The sequence below is a fragment of the Mirounga leonina genome, unplaced genomic scaffold (assembly GCF_011800145.1).
Source record: "Mirounga leonina isolate KUSES-001 unplaced genomic scaffold, KU_Mleo_1.0 Mir_104, whole genome shotgun sequence".
NCBI classification, from domain to species: domain Eukaryota; kingdom Metazoa; phylum Chordata; class Mammalia; order Carnivora; family Phocidae; genus Mirounga; species Mirounga leonina.
In genome coordinates this window covers 17,334,739-17,347,108 of record NW_023270231.1, presented here as the reverse complement: position 1 = coordinate 17,347,108, position 12,370 = coordinate 17,334,739, and the positions used below count along the sequence as shown (strand labels likewise).

The window sequence follows — 12,370 nt, the reverse complement described above, 5'->3', positions numbered from 1 at the left end:
GGAAGGAAGGAAGGAAGGAAGGAAGGAAGGAAGGAAGGAAGGAAGGAAGGAAGGAAGGAAGGAAGGAAGGAAGGAAGGAAGGAGAAGGAGGGAGATTCTCCACCCATGAGAACTTTGTCCAGGAATCCAGGAGTTACTGAACTACCTACTTTACTTGGAGAAACCCAACAGAATCCCACCTTACCCCACTTCCTACCCATTAACTAGTAAGGACCAGAAAGAGCTAAGTTCCTTGAAGTGAAATTCAAATCCTTGCCATCAGAGAATATTAAACTGCACCCACACACCTGGGATTTCTTTTGTTGTTATTATTGTGGTAAGATACACATAACACAAAATTACCATCGCAACTATATTTCATCGTCAAGGTCAATGGCGTTAAGCACACTGTTGTGCCACCATCATCACCATTTGTCTCTGTAACTCTTTTCATCTTGAAAAACTGAAACTCTATACCCATTAGCCAACAGCTCCCCATTTCCTCCCCGTCAGGCCCTGGCAACCATCATCCTTCTTTCCGTCTCTGGGAATTTGACTACTCTAAGCCCTTCATGTGAGTAGAAGCAGACAGTATTTGTCCTTTTGTGTCTGTCTTATGTCACTCAGCATCATGTCCTCCGGATCTGCCCATGCTGTAGCATGTGTCAGAATGTCCTTTCTTGTTAAGGATGACTAACCATCCACTGTACGTAGGTACCACATTTTCCTTATCCATTCATCCATCAATGGACACTCGTGTTGCTTCCACCTTTTGGCTCTTGTGAAAAATGCTGCTATGAACATGGGTTTACAAATATCTCTTGGAGTCCTTGCTTTTGATTCTTTTGGGTATATACACTGGGATTTCTTTTGAGCAGTGTAATTTCCCCTGAAAGGTGGAGGTGGGTAGAGGAAAACCCAGCATTCTTTGAGATGGAGCAAATGAGAGCTGTCAAATGACTGGAAAACATAGCAATTATGAACTTACGCACATTTAGACTTCTAACAGGACACTGGGTGCACAGAGAGTTTTGAACCTTGGGGAACCCCCTCTTCATCACAACCAATGCTCATTCCCAGTCTAAAGGACAGGGTTTGGAAGCCTAAGAGACCTGGGTTCAAATCTCAGGAGGAACCCTTATTAGGAAAGACTCCTGAGAAAATATACAAGGTGCTGGCATATTGTAAGCACTCAATAAACACTGTGTTTCCTCCATTCTAAGATCCCACCCCCCTTTTCCCAATTTCACATTTCTACGATCACATTTCTGAATTCAGGGTGTACATCACCAGACACCAGCTTTATCATTACCTGTGAATTGAATGAACTCAGCCAAACTGCTCTGGAGAGATCACAGAATTTTCCCAAGAGGAAGGAGGGGTAAACAACCCCAACTTGAGAATGCCTAGCCCTCAGAGCTGGCCCATTCGCCTGCCAAAGGTCCCCATTCACCTCAGATGAGAAAAGGACTTCCAAAGAGTAAGTCCTTAGCTCAGCGCTCTATAGCAGAACTGTTCATAATGTGGCTGAGGAACAGACCCAACCGTGGAGCATAAGGGCTGAGGGCGAAAGTTCTGGAATCAGCAGCCCTGGGTGTGGCCTCAAGAAAGTCAGTTCACGGGCACCTGGGTGGCTCAGTTGGTTAAGCGTCTGCCTTCGGTTCAGGTCATGATCCCGGGGTCCTGGGATCGAGCCCCGCATCGGGCTCCCTGCTCTGCGGGGAGCCTGCTTCTCCCTCTCCCACTCCCCCTGCTTGTGTTCCTGCTCTCACTATGTCTCTCTGTCAAATAAATAAATAAAATCTTTAAAAAAAAAAAAAAAGAAAGTCAGTTCACTTCTCCAAGCCTCCGCTTCCTCACCTATAGGAGAGAAGCGGTAATTCTAGTACCCCCTGGGGGGGCTGTGAGGAGAAGAGAGGATAGTGTTGTGCGGTGCTGGGCACGGAGCCCACCCCCAGTCAGCTGCGGGACCAGCTGAGGGGGGCCAGGTACCCTCTCCCCTCCGTCCTCAGCCATGTCTGCAGGAAAGCTTGCATCGTGCTCTGCCCCTTCTCCAAACTCTACCGTCAGCACCCTCCACATTTTCTTTCATCGCCTTCACAGCTTTGCATAAAGTTTAGGAGGAATACAAAGAAGCTCATTCCCCCACTTATCCACCTAATCCATCAAGCCACACACCCATCCAACATTTATTGAAGGCCTACCCTCTGCCAAGCCTGACGTAGCCACTGGGAACCAAGAGACGAATGGAACAGGCCTCTTCTCCACAGGAAGTCCCAGTGGCGTTGGGAAGGCACAGAAGTAATGGGCAGAATGACAGACACTTACTTAGGGCGATGTGTTAAGCATGGCTTCAGGCCCCCTGGCGCGATCGGTTCCATTCTCCTCACACCCCACAAAACAGTACTGCTCTGATCCTGTTTTACAGATATGGAAACTGCATAGGGACCATAACATGCCCCAGATCACAAAGCTGTTAAGTTTAGCCTCTCAACTGTCGGAACCTAACCCTAATGGGAGTCCTGGGCAGAGGTAGGGGGTCGGGCTCGAGGGCATAAAAGAGGGTGTCCAACAGTTCCCCAGAATCAGTGGGCCACCAACTGCTGTGGAGCTTCCACACCTGGAAGGCTGACATATGGGGAATGTATAGATCATACTCCTGGGCGCAGTCCCTCACAGTCACCAAGTCAGCTCACTGAACCTTCAAGAGAGCCCTGTGAAGGGGATCTAAGCCATCCCCACTTTGCAAAGGAGTAATGTGAGGCTCAGTAGGAAGTGTTGTAGCCAACTCAAAGCCAAGGATGCCCAGCACACCCGCCTGTCAAAGGCCCCTACTCAGTTCAGATGAAAGAATTACTTCCAAAGGGAACCTATTTCTCCCAATCCTGCATGCTTGCCAAAAGCAAGGGAGCTGGACTTGCGTTCAGTCTCTTTGTCTCCCTCCAGTGAAAAACCCACATAGCAGGGTCCCTTTCTTTATTCTCTGCCCTGGTGTCCCCTCCTCAACGTTGCCACACTGACCGCCCTATCTAAAACCGCACGCCATGGCTTACCACTGGCCTTCCCCGCTCCATTTCTCTTCAGGACACTTAATGGTTATCTGGTATCATAGTAGATATATTTGTTTAGTATCTGTTTCTCCCCAACTAGACCATAAGCTCCGCGAGGACAGGAAACTTGTCCATTTTGCTTTTCACCGTACCCTGACAACTAGAACAGCTTCTGGTGCATTATAAGTGGTCAGTGTGGCTTAGGTCAATGAATGAATGAACAAATGAATGGAAGTGGGTTCAGGAATTACCTTGTCTAAGAAGCTAGAAACAAGGACCTGGAACTCACCTGGGACACCTCCCCCGCCCCCCTCCCCAGGTATAAAGTTCCCCTAGGCTTAGCCTCAGGCTAATAGGAACATTTGACCTCTTGCCTTCTCCTTCCCAGCGCTCTTCCCTATCAAGGACACTGTCCTAGGTGTCACGCCCAGAAGGAGCCCCTCAGTTCAGGGACCTGCTTGGATAGTACCCCACAGCCTCATTCCAGATCTCTCTTACTCACCCCTTGCCTCACACACTGACGCTGCCCTCCTTCCACCCCAAAATCATAGCAAGCCCAGTTTATTTCCTCAGGTACCTTGTCATCCTGCCAACTCACGCATGCTAAGGTACTGAGGAATAAGAACAGGTCACAGATGGGACTTTTAAAGGGCGCCTTCTAGTGACAAAATAGTAACAGCCTAGAATGGCTAATTGCAGGAGTTCCGGGCCCCCAGGAAACTGACGGTGCCTCACCAGACACAGAGTATCACCTGCGGATGCTAGTCATTCATTCATGCCTTCATGTAGCACTTGAGCTTTTACTGAGCACCTTCTGCCTGCCAGGAAGTGTCCTGTGTGCTGAGAACATGAGAGTGAGCAAGACAGTCAAGGTCCCTGCTCTCAGAAAGCCCACTGTCTAGTCGAGAAGACAGAGCAACCAGCAAAGACCTTGCCAAGGAGCTTTAACTCTCCGTCTTAGTACTACAGTAGAGGGTGTAAACCTATGAGGGGACCGGAGGCAGCTACCCAAAGGATGGGAGGTCAAGGGACCCGCTGGAGAAACTGTAGTCTCCACTGGCTGCTGGCAGCTGACCAGGAGTTCACCAGGGAACCGAGGGGATGTGGGCATTCCAGTATCTGCAATGGTGCGGAGGTCTGAGAGGGTGCAAGCAAGGCTGGCCCTGGGCCCACCTTCTGAGTGGCTGATGCTCAGCACAGCCAAGGCATGTGGGCCAGGCAGTGGGAAAAAGCAACAGGCCAGGGTGTCCTTGGAACTGGGGGAACCGGCAGTTCTTCCCCCCACTTTGGAATGTTAGAAATCAAGTCTGTGTTCCCGGGGTTCTCTGTTGTCTATGCAATTGTCCAAGTTCACCATCATAACAACACAAGAAGCAAATCAGCTGTCTCTGCACACAGTCTACAGTGCCTCCTTGACCCTGGCATGTCCAGGGAGCTGTTTCAATATTCTGCTGTTCCTTCCTCTGCCTGTCAAGGGAAAGCAAGCCCTCAGCATTAACCGCAACAATTACAGGTGACCTGAGAGTTTTCTTTGACCTGCCAACTAAGGTAAGTGCCTTTTTGCAGATACCCAAGACTTTACTTTTAATTCATCTTGAACCCAGCTTTCCTTCCCGGGCACTACCTCCAACATGCACAGTTGCCCAGTGGAAAGAATCATAGCACTTTCCTTTCCTGACTTTCTCTGATACAAGCTTCCAGCAACCGTCAGAAAAGGAGGCAAGTAACATCCGTGGTGGAGACAAGCCTATGAAATTAGTTCAAACATACAGCAAGGCACTGTACTCACTACAGACAGACACATGCTGTTCCATGGACAAGGGCCCAATTGTGACTCACCAAGCATAATGGGACATTGTTGAAAGTGTTGGGAACATGAGAATTCCCTCACTGCCCAATTTGGGTAATGCTGGAGCTACATATGCCTCCAGAAATGAAGTCAGACAGACTCAACCCAACTTCCAATTGCCAGGCCTAAAGACCATGAGGCCACCATGTTTTTATGCTGACTTTTGTTAATGGGAGTCACTTCCCAAGTTGTGTTTAAGGGTCAACTTCTCATCTGCATGTGCAAGAGAGATGACTGCTTTGACAAATGCCACAAACTCTGACTGGAGGGCCCTAGATCACATGAGAGGCGTGGCTCTGCACTATCAAATAGATTGGTGGGAAGAAGAAAAAGATGCCCATGATTCGGTGTGAGGAAGGGATATGGCAGGCATGTGTAGCAACTATCTGTCTAGAACACATAAGAGCTCTCACTTCTTGGGTATCTATGATAGGCCAGGCAATGTTCAGTGCTTTACATGCATGACTTCATTTCCTTTCCACATCTATAAAATATAAGCAGGTCACATAAACCTCATCTTACAGAAGGAAGCTAGCATCTGAGAGGTGACTATGTCACAAAGCTAGTGATGTGCACACCTAATTTGAACTCAGGTCGGAAGGACCCCTGAGGTTGTGCTCTCTTAGCCAACACACTATGCCACACGACAGGACTGTGGGGCAGGAAATGGGGTGGTGGCTGAGTGTTATTTATTGCATGGAGAGTGGTATCACCTTAGCCCTGGATAAGGGCAGCACGAGAATCCGGATGCACAATCCCAGGCCCTGAGCTCCTCTCTCCCATGATCCTTTTTGCCTGTCTCTAGCAAAGCTCTTGTCACATAACTCAGCACTGAGATGGTTTGTTGGAACACTGTCTCCCCCACCATATCCTGAGTCTACCAGAACAGGCCCTCCATTGTACTCTTTGCATCTGCCACAACACCTGGAGCTGTGCTTGCACTCCAAACATTTTCGTGGGACCACATGAATCAGAGGGATAGATGGCTGCCAAGATGCATAAATAACTCAGACGATCTGGTTCAAGTCCAAGCTCAGCCACTGGCTAGTTGTGTGGCCTTGAGCAAGTAACTTCATACCACCGGGCCTCAGTTTCCTCACCTGCACCATGAAGAGGTTCACTCACAACTGTATCAGCCAAATGTGAGGCAGAGTCCACAGGTGGAATGCAAATGAACACTCTTTAATTTTATTTCATTCAAACTGATACAGATTTATTTTTCTGCTTATAAAAATGTAACTAGCTCATCAAGCCCTTAAAGTTTTCCTTTAAAATGAGATAGAGTTTCTTAAAAAGTTAATTTTAAGAATCTGTTTTAGGGGAGGCGGCGGGGGGGGAATGGGTGAAATAGTTGAAGGGGATTAAAAGCACAGTTATGATGAGCACTGAGTCATGTACAGAATTGATGAATTACTATATTCAACACCTAAAACTAATATAACATTGTATGTTAGCTAGACTGGAATTAAAATTTTTAAAAAAGAAATTCACTCTTTCCAAAACTGAAAAAAAAAAAAAAGAAAAAAGAATCTATTTGATCATGTCTGTTAGTACTTAAATATTACAAATAACTGTGAAAGTGACACATGGGAGAGTGAGGTTCGGATATCAGGTTAGCTGATCTTTAACATTGATGCCTCCATTTCCCAGAAAGGGGCTGAGTAGAGGGCGGTGGGATGGATCAAGGCAAATCCCACCCCACCATAAGAAAAACAGCTCTCCTGAACCCTGGTCTATGCACAGACGGAAGCGAGAAGCATCCCCATTGTGCATGAAAGAACCAGACATATGTTTCCAATGTTTGCCAGGAAAACTACTCAAATGAATACAGCTTCCCAGGAAAAGCAAACCAAAATCAAATTAAGATGGAGGAATGGCATCCCCACATTTCCTTTATGCCCACTGTGTAATTTTCTTCTAGCTGAACATCCACTAAGATTTTCCCCCTTTCTTTCAGATGTGGAGGCTAGAATGTGTCTTCTTGGGGACTGCTACCTGGGGACATTGCATGAAGACATATAAAACAAAGCAGCAGTTCGAGGAGATTTCCCAGCAGAGCAAGAGTAATGAATACCATTTGTTAAGCAAGTTCTATGTATGTGCCAGGCACTGGGCTAGGCACTGTCTGTTCATGATCCCACCAAGTCCTGCTTGGGGCTTCCTTAGGTAGGCGTTACAGCTTCCATTTTACAAGTGAAGAAACTGGAGGTTAGGGTGAGGGCAGGACATGTGACTTGCCAGAAATCCGATAACTAATAAGTAGCAGAGCTAGGATTCAAGCCCAATTCTCACAGTGGGTCTGATTCTCACACCCACACTTCTCCCTGACCTCATCACATCCCCCATCCCAGATGGTACACAGCCTACCATCTACCCCAACCCGGTTTCTGGAGGGTCCTCTCAGTCTGTATCCCTGGATGCCGAGCCACTCCCTTCTCTCAGCCCTTCTCCTCAGGCTGGCGTGTGCTCCTTCCTCACTCCTCCTCCAGGTGAATTTGTCTCTGTCATTCTAGAACCAGGCTATACTCTTCTTTCTCTAAGAAGTCTTCCCAGCCTTCATCCACATGACTGTCTATTTCTGACTTCCCATGACCTGAAAGGTGTTCAATTTGTCCCTTGAAGATCAGAAGAGGTGGGTTTCAATGCTGTTCCTACCCAAGTTCAAGAGCACAGCTACCATCTCTCTAGGTGCCGAGACCCCCTGCCCTCTATTTCCAGGGGCTACAGGTGTGATGGACCTTGAAAGAATGGGGGTGTCCACACAGGGCTGTTTAGATGGGACTTGGCAAAGTCTCCAGGCTCAGGTGAGTGTTGTTCTGATTGATCCACAGGTGTCCCAAAGGCCATAGGTTCAAGTGACTAGACAAAGAGCTTTCGGGACTCCCCTGTGGGCATCGGATCAGCTCCCAAGCTGCCCCTGACAGTCTCTCACTGCTGACCTTCCCCTCTCTGCCTGGACCTCAGTCAGGTCCCCCATCTTATACTATGCCCCATACCCACTCTTTGCCAGTCATCCCTCCAGCCCGGGAAAACCCTTGTGGTCTGGGGTGGGGAGAGGCCCGTGAGGCTGTTCCTTATTCCTCATTCTAATTGTAAGGTTAAAGAAGTAATAAATCCACCTGAGCTTGAATCACACTGCATTCTAGCTGTGTAACTCGGTCAAGTTTCTTAACCTCTCTGTGTTGAAGTCCCTTCATCCAGAATGCAGCTATTGTGTGAGGAGGACAAGAGTTCACACACACACACACACACACACACACACACAGAGCTCCCAAAACAGGGTTTGGCACATGGTAAGCACTCCATAAATGTTTGCTGTGGTTATTACTTCTTGTGCTTTTTAGTCCCACAATTAAAACCGGCTTCTCTTTATGTGTGGCAGCCTCTGTCTGACCCAAGGAGAAGTCACAGAGGGAGAAGTAGGAAGAAAGTAACACAGAGGTGGCCTCTGAATGTTGCCATCTCTGGACAGCTGGCATCCAACTGGACATCCAAGCAGCACCCCAGGCTGCACGGAGTCCGGAGCAGGAACCAGGAGAAGCCCAGGGGCTTGGCCCAGGACTCCCCAACTCTCACAGCCATGGAACCCGCTCAGCCGAGTTCAGCAAGATCTCCACATCACACAGGGCCCTGGATGGTATCTGAGACACAGGTCGTGACCACCTTGAACATCATTTCCTCGTGTGTAAAATCAGGATTCTGTTAATAGCAACCTCCAGGAGGAGCTGTGAAAATGAGCTGGATGAATATACATGAAGAACTTTGAAGAGTGCCTACATACGACCCTCCCCAATGCTAGAGCTTATCATTATCTCGCTAATTCTTATTTTCTTCTTTGTGCCTTTCTGCATTTTCCACTTTCTATGATGGATATGTGCTAATTTTACAACTAGGGAAATAGGGAGAAACAGCATGTTTTAAAGAAAAAAACAATTAAAGATAGACTACCAGTGCTGCGGATATGAAGAAGGGCAAGGATATACCCAGTTGAGGATAACTCAGGGAGAACCTCATGGAGGCAAGAGCATTTGAGATGGGCTTTCAAACACAGAGTCTTATTAAGTGGCAAGAGGATTCCTTGCTGCACCATTGTGAGTCAAGGAACAGAGAAATTACCACTCATGAAAAAGATGTGAGGAGAGAAAACCCATCAATGCCAGCAGGAGAGGCAGGGAGAAGGTCTTAAGAGGGGCATAATTTCCAGAATGCCTACTATTCTGGCCAAAAAGGAGGCCAGAGATAGAAAGTGAATATAGAGAGACCTCTCTGTGTTACTGATGTAGGCTTACAATTGGTGCTGGAAAACACAAACTGATCATTTACAAGGTTCCCCCTAAAACCATGGGGGAAATGGTGATCAAGTAAGACAGGCCAATATACATAAGGGTAGTAAGAGGGGGAGAGGGAGACAGGAAAAGGAAGCCCATCAAGGTTTATCCTCACACTCAAAGAAGCAACAGAACTAAATTCGCCCCTTCCTGAGACCATGTAGAGAACCCTAATCTCCTCAGTATCAGCCCCAAGGCCCATCACTAAATGAGGGTCAATAATCCTCTGGGTAATGCACCACCTCCTGGAGCCTTAGAGCCCACTGCTCCCTGCTCTGCCAAGGGAGCCTTTATGGGACAGAGAACAAAGCATGGGTCTTGCCTTTACAAAAGCATCAAAACCTGGAGAAATGAAAAACCAAGCCAGCTGTTATAGGCAAGGAACTTAGAACAAACACATTTCTACTTTTTCTCATCTTTTTTAAAGTGCTCCTCCAATCTTATATAAGCAAATCAGTAGACAGTGGCATTTCAGAATGGGAAATCCCACTTCTGCCACCCCAAAGCAGTGTAACTCCAGGCTAGGTGCCTCCTTCCCTGGAGCATGAGTTCCTTTGTCCGTCCAATGGAGGAATGACACAGACCCTATAAGGTGGTTGGGAGTTTTAGAGAAAGTGAATGCATGGTCAAAGTCAGCCCTTGATAAGGACCAGCAATCTATGCTTTCAAAAAGTCAGAGAGAAAGACAAGCGTGCACAAAAATGCACACAGAGTAGCTCCTCTGGGCTGGAGAGCAAAAGCTGGAACTGGGGTATTATGCTGAAGTCCTTAATTCCTCTAGATCTCTGCTAGCAAGTGCCCTGGCCAGGGATGGGCTTTCAAGTTGCAAATAGTCTCGTTTTCCTAAGCTGTATAACAGGAACTGGAGGTTCAGTGTGGAGCTGGGCACGCAGAGCATTAGGGCTGATGGGCCACACACTGGGCCCAGCCCCTTGGGCAAACTTTAAGCAGTTTGTGTGTTCTCCCTCCGGTACTGGGCAAGAAGAAAAGACCTCAGACATCCATCTGCAGCTCTGGACTAAGAAAGGCGTGCAACATGCCTGCTTCAGGGCAGCTAGCAAGAGATCCGGGGGACTCTGAGCTCAAAAAACTAATTCTACAGGAAGCAGAGATAATTTAAGAAAATGATGCCTATTAGCCCAGACATTTGAGAACATGCCTGATTCTTCCTGCCCTGTGCCCATCTTCCAAGTCAGAAAATAAGCACAAGAGCTTGACAACTGAGGAATAGCCATTCTATCTGGGAACTAAAAGGCTGCTTCTATGAATTCAAATAAGGATCTCTACTGTCTAGCCTGAGTCCTTCTGGACTCAGTAACGACCCAGAACACACTGCTTGCAATATGGCCTTCTTTCACCCATCCTCCTGGGCAAGGCAGCCAGGAGCCAAGTTCTCCCTCGCTTCACCACGTAAAAGGCTGCCAAAGTAGCACCAGTATATTCTATGGTCTCTGCTTAATTCCATCTTCATTCAGCAAAATCCCCTGATATTGTTAATTTGCTTTGAGCCACAGTGGAGGAGAGTAAATGAGCCACTTATACAAAACAAAGTTAAGGTGGCATTAGGTGAGAATGACCAAGGCCACTGCTGCTCGTCATCCTGGGCTTGTCACGCCCCAGGAGAGTAATCCAAAGTGGGGGACGCTGAAGACACTGGCCTCTCAGGAAATACAAGTTTAGGATAAATACAAGAAAGCATGGCTTCTCATAGCAAGTGGGTGGTACACCCTGGAAACAGTCAATGCTTTTTAAATGTTCAAATAAATTCATAGATGACAGATCCAGAAGGGATTGTGAAAGGAACCTAGAACAGGCAATGTGTTTATAAATTAACACAATGACTAAAATGGATTGGCTTCCCTCTTCCCCACAAAAACAATATTGCTGTGGCAAGGTTACAAAGCGTTCCTAACTCTGGACTTCACAATAATTAAATCATAAGTATGACTCAATATGTCAGGAAAGCAAAGATATCACAACCATAAACCTTTACAATAGTTTGCCATGCTAAGAATTTATACGGCATGCCCGATATGATGGACACTGCTGCATCAGTCGCATTAATTATATGAAAAGTCCCATTTTACTCTAAACCATACAAAAAACTAAAAAATACAATGCAACTGCACCACCAACTTGACCTACAGCCGATGTGTTAGCTATAATACACATCACATGAGCACCACTTTGACTCAACTTCTTAATATGTGGGAGTTGTGGGGAAAATGATTTTTAAAATTCTGGTCTCTTTTGGGGGTGCCTGGGTGGCTCAGTCATTAAACATCTGCCTTCGACTCAGGTCATGATCCCAGCGTCCTGGGATCGAGCCCCGCATCAGGCTCCCTGCTCGGTGGGAAGCCTGCTTCTCCCTCTCCCACTCCCCCTGCTTGTGTTCCCTCTCTTGCTGTGTCTCTCTGTCAAAGAAATAAATAAAATCTTTAAAAAATATTAATAATAATAAAAATAAAATAAAATTCTGGTCTCTTTTGAAGATGATGCAGGAAAAACTACATGGGTGCCCTCAGTTGTCCTTGAGACGTTGTCCTGCAGCAGGGAAGGGCATTCAGCATCAGCCCCCTGCCTCAGAGTCCCACTCCCACTCTTAAGTGGGAGTCCCCACCCTGATAGTGGTGAGCCTACCAGTAGCCATGTCTCTCCTCCCTCTTAGAAATCCTTGAATAATATTCCATTGTATACAGGATGAATACCCACCAGTTGCATCTACATGGATGGAACTGGAGGGGATTATGCTAAGTGAAATAAGTCAAGCAGAGAAAGACAATTATCATACGGTTTCACTCATATGTGGAATATAAGCAATAGCACGGAGGACCATAGGGGAAGGGAGGGCAATCTGAAGGGGGAGAAATCAGAGAGTGAGACTATCGACCCCCGGAAACAAACTGAGGGTTTCAGAGGGAAGAGAGGGGTAACAGGGTGGTGAGTATTAAGGAGGGCACATGTTGTGATGAGTGCTGGGTTTTATACGTAACTAATGAATCACTGAACACTACATCAAAAACTAATGATGTATTATACAGTGGCTAACGGAATATAATTAAAAGAAGAAAGAAAGAAAGAAAGAAAGAAAGAAAGAAAGAAAGAAAGAAAGAAAGAAAGGAAGGAAGGAAGGAAGGAAGGAAGGAAGGAAGGAAGGAAGGAAG

The 12,370-nt window shown here is 46.9% G+C and overlaps 1 long non-coding RNA gene across 5 annotated transcripts in view; it reads right to left on the bottom strand.

The window, feature by feature from the left end:
* The window catches only part of LOC118016873, a 288,291-nt gene that overhangs the window by 151,000 nt on the left and 124,921 nt on the right, over positions 1 to 12,370 (bottom strand). The gene's annotated exons all lie outside the window — the stretch shown is intronic.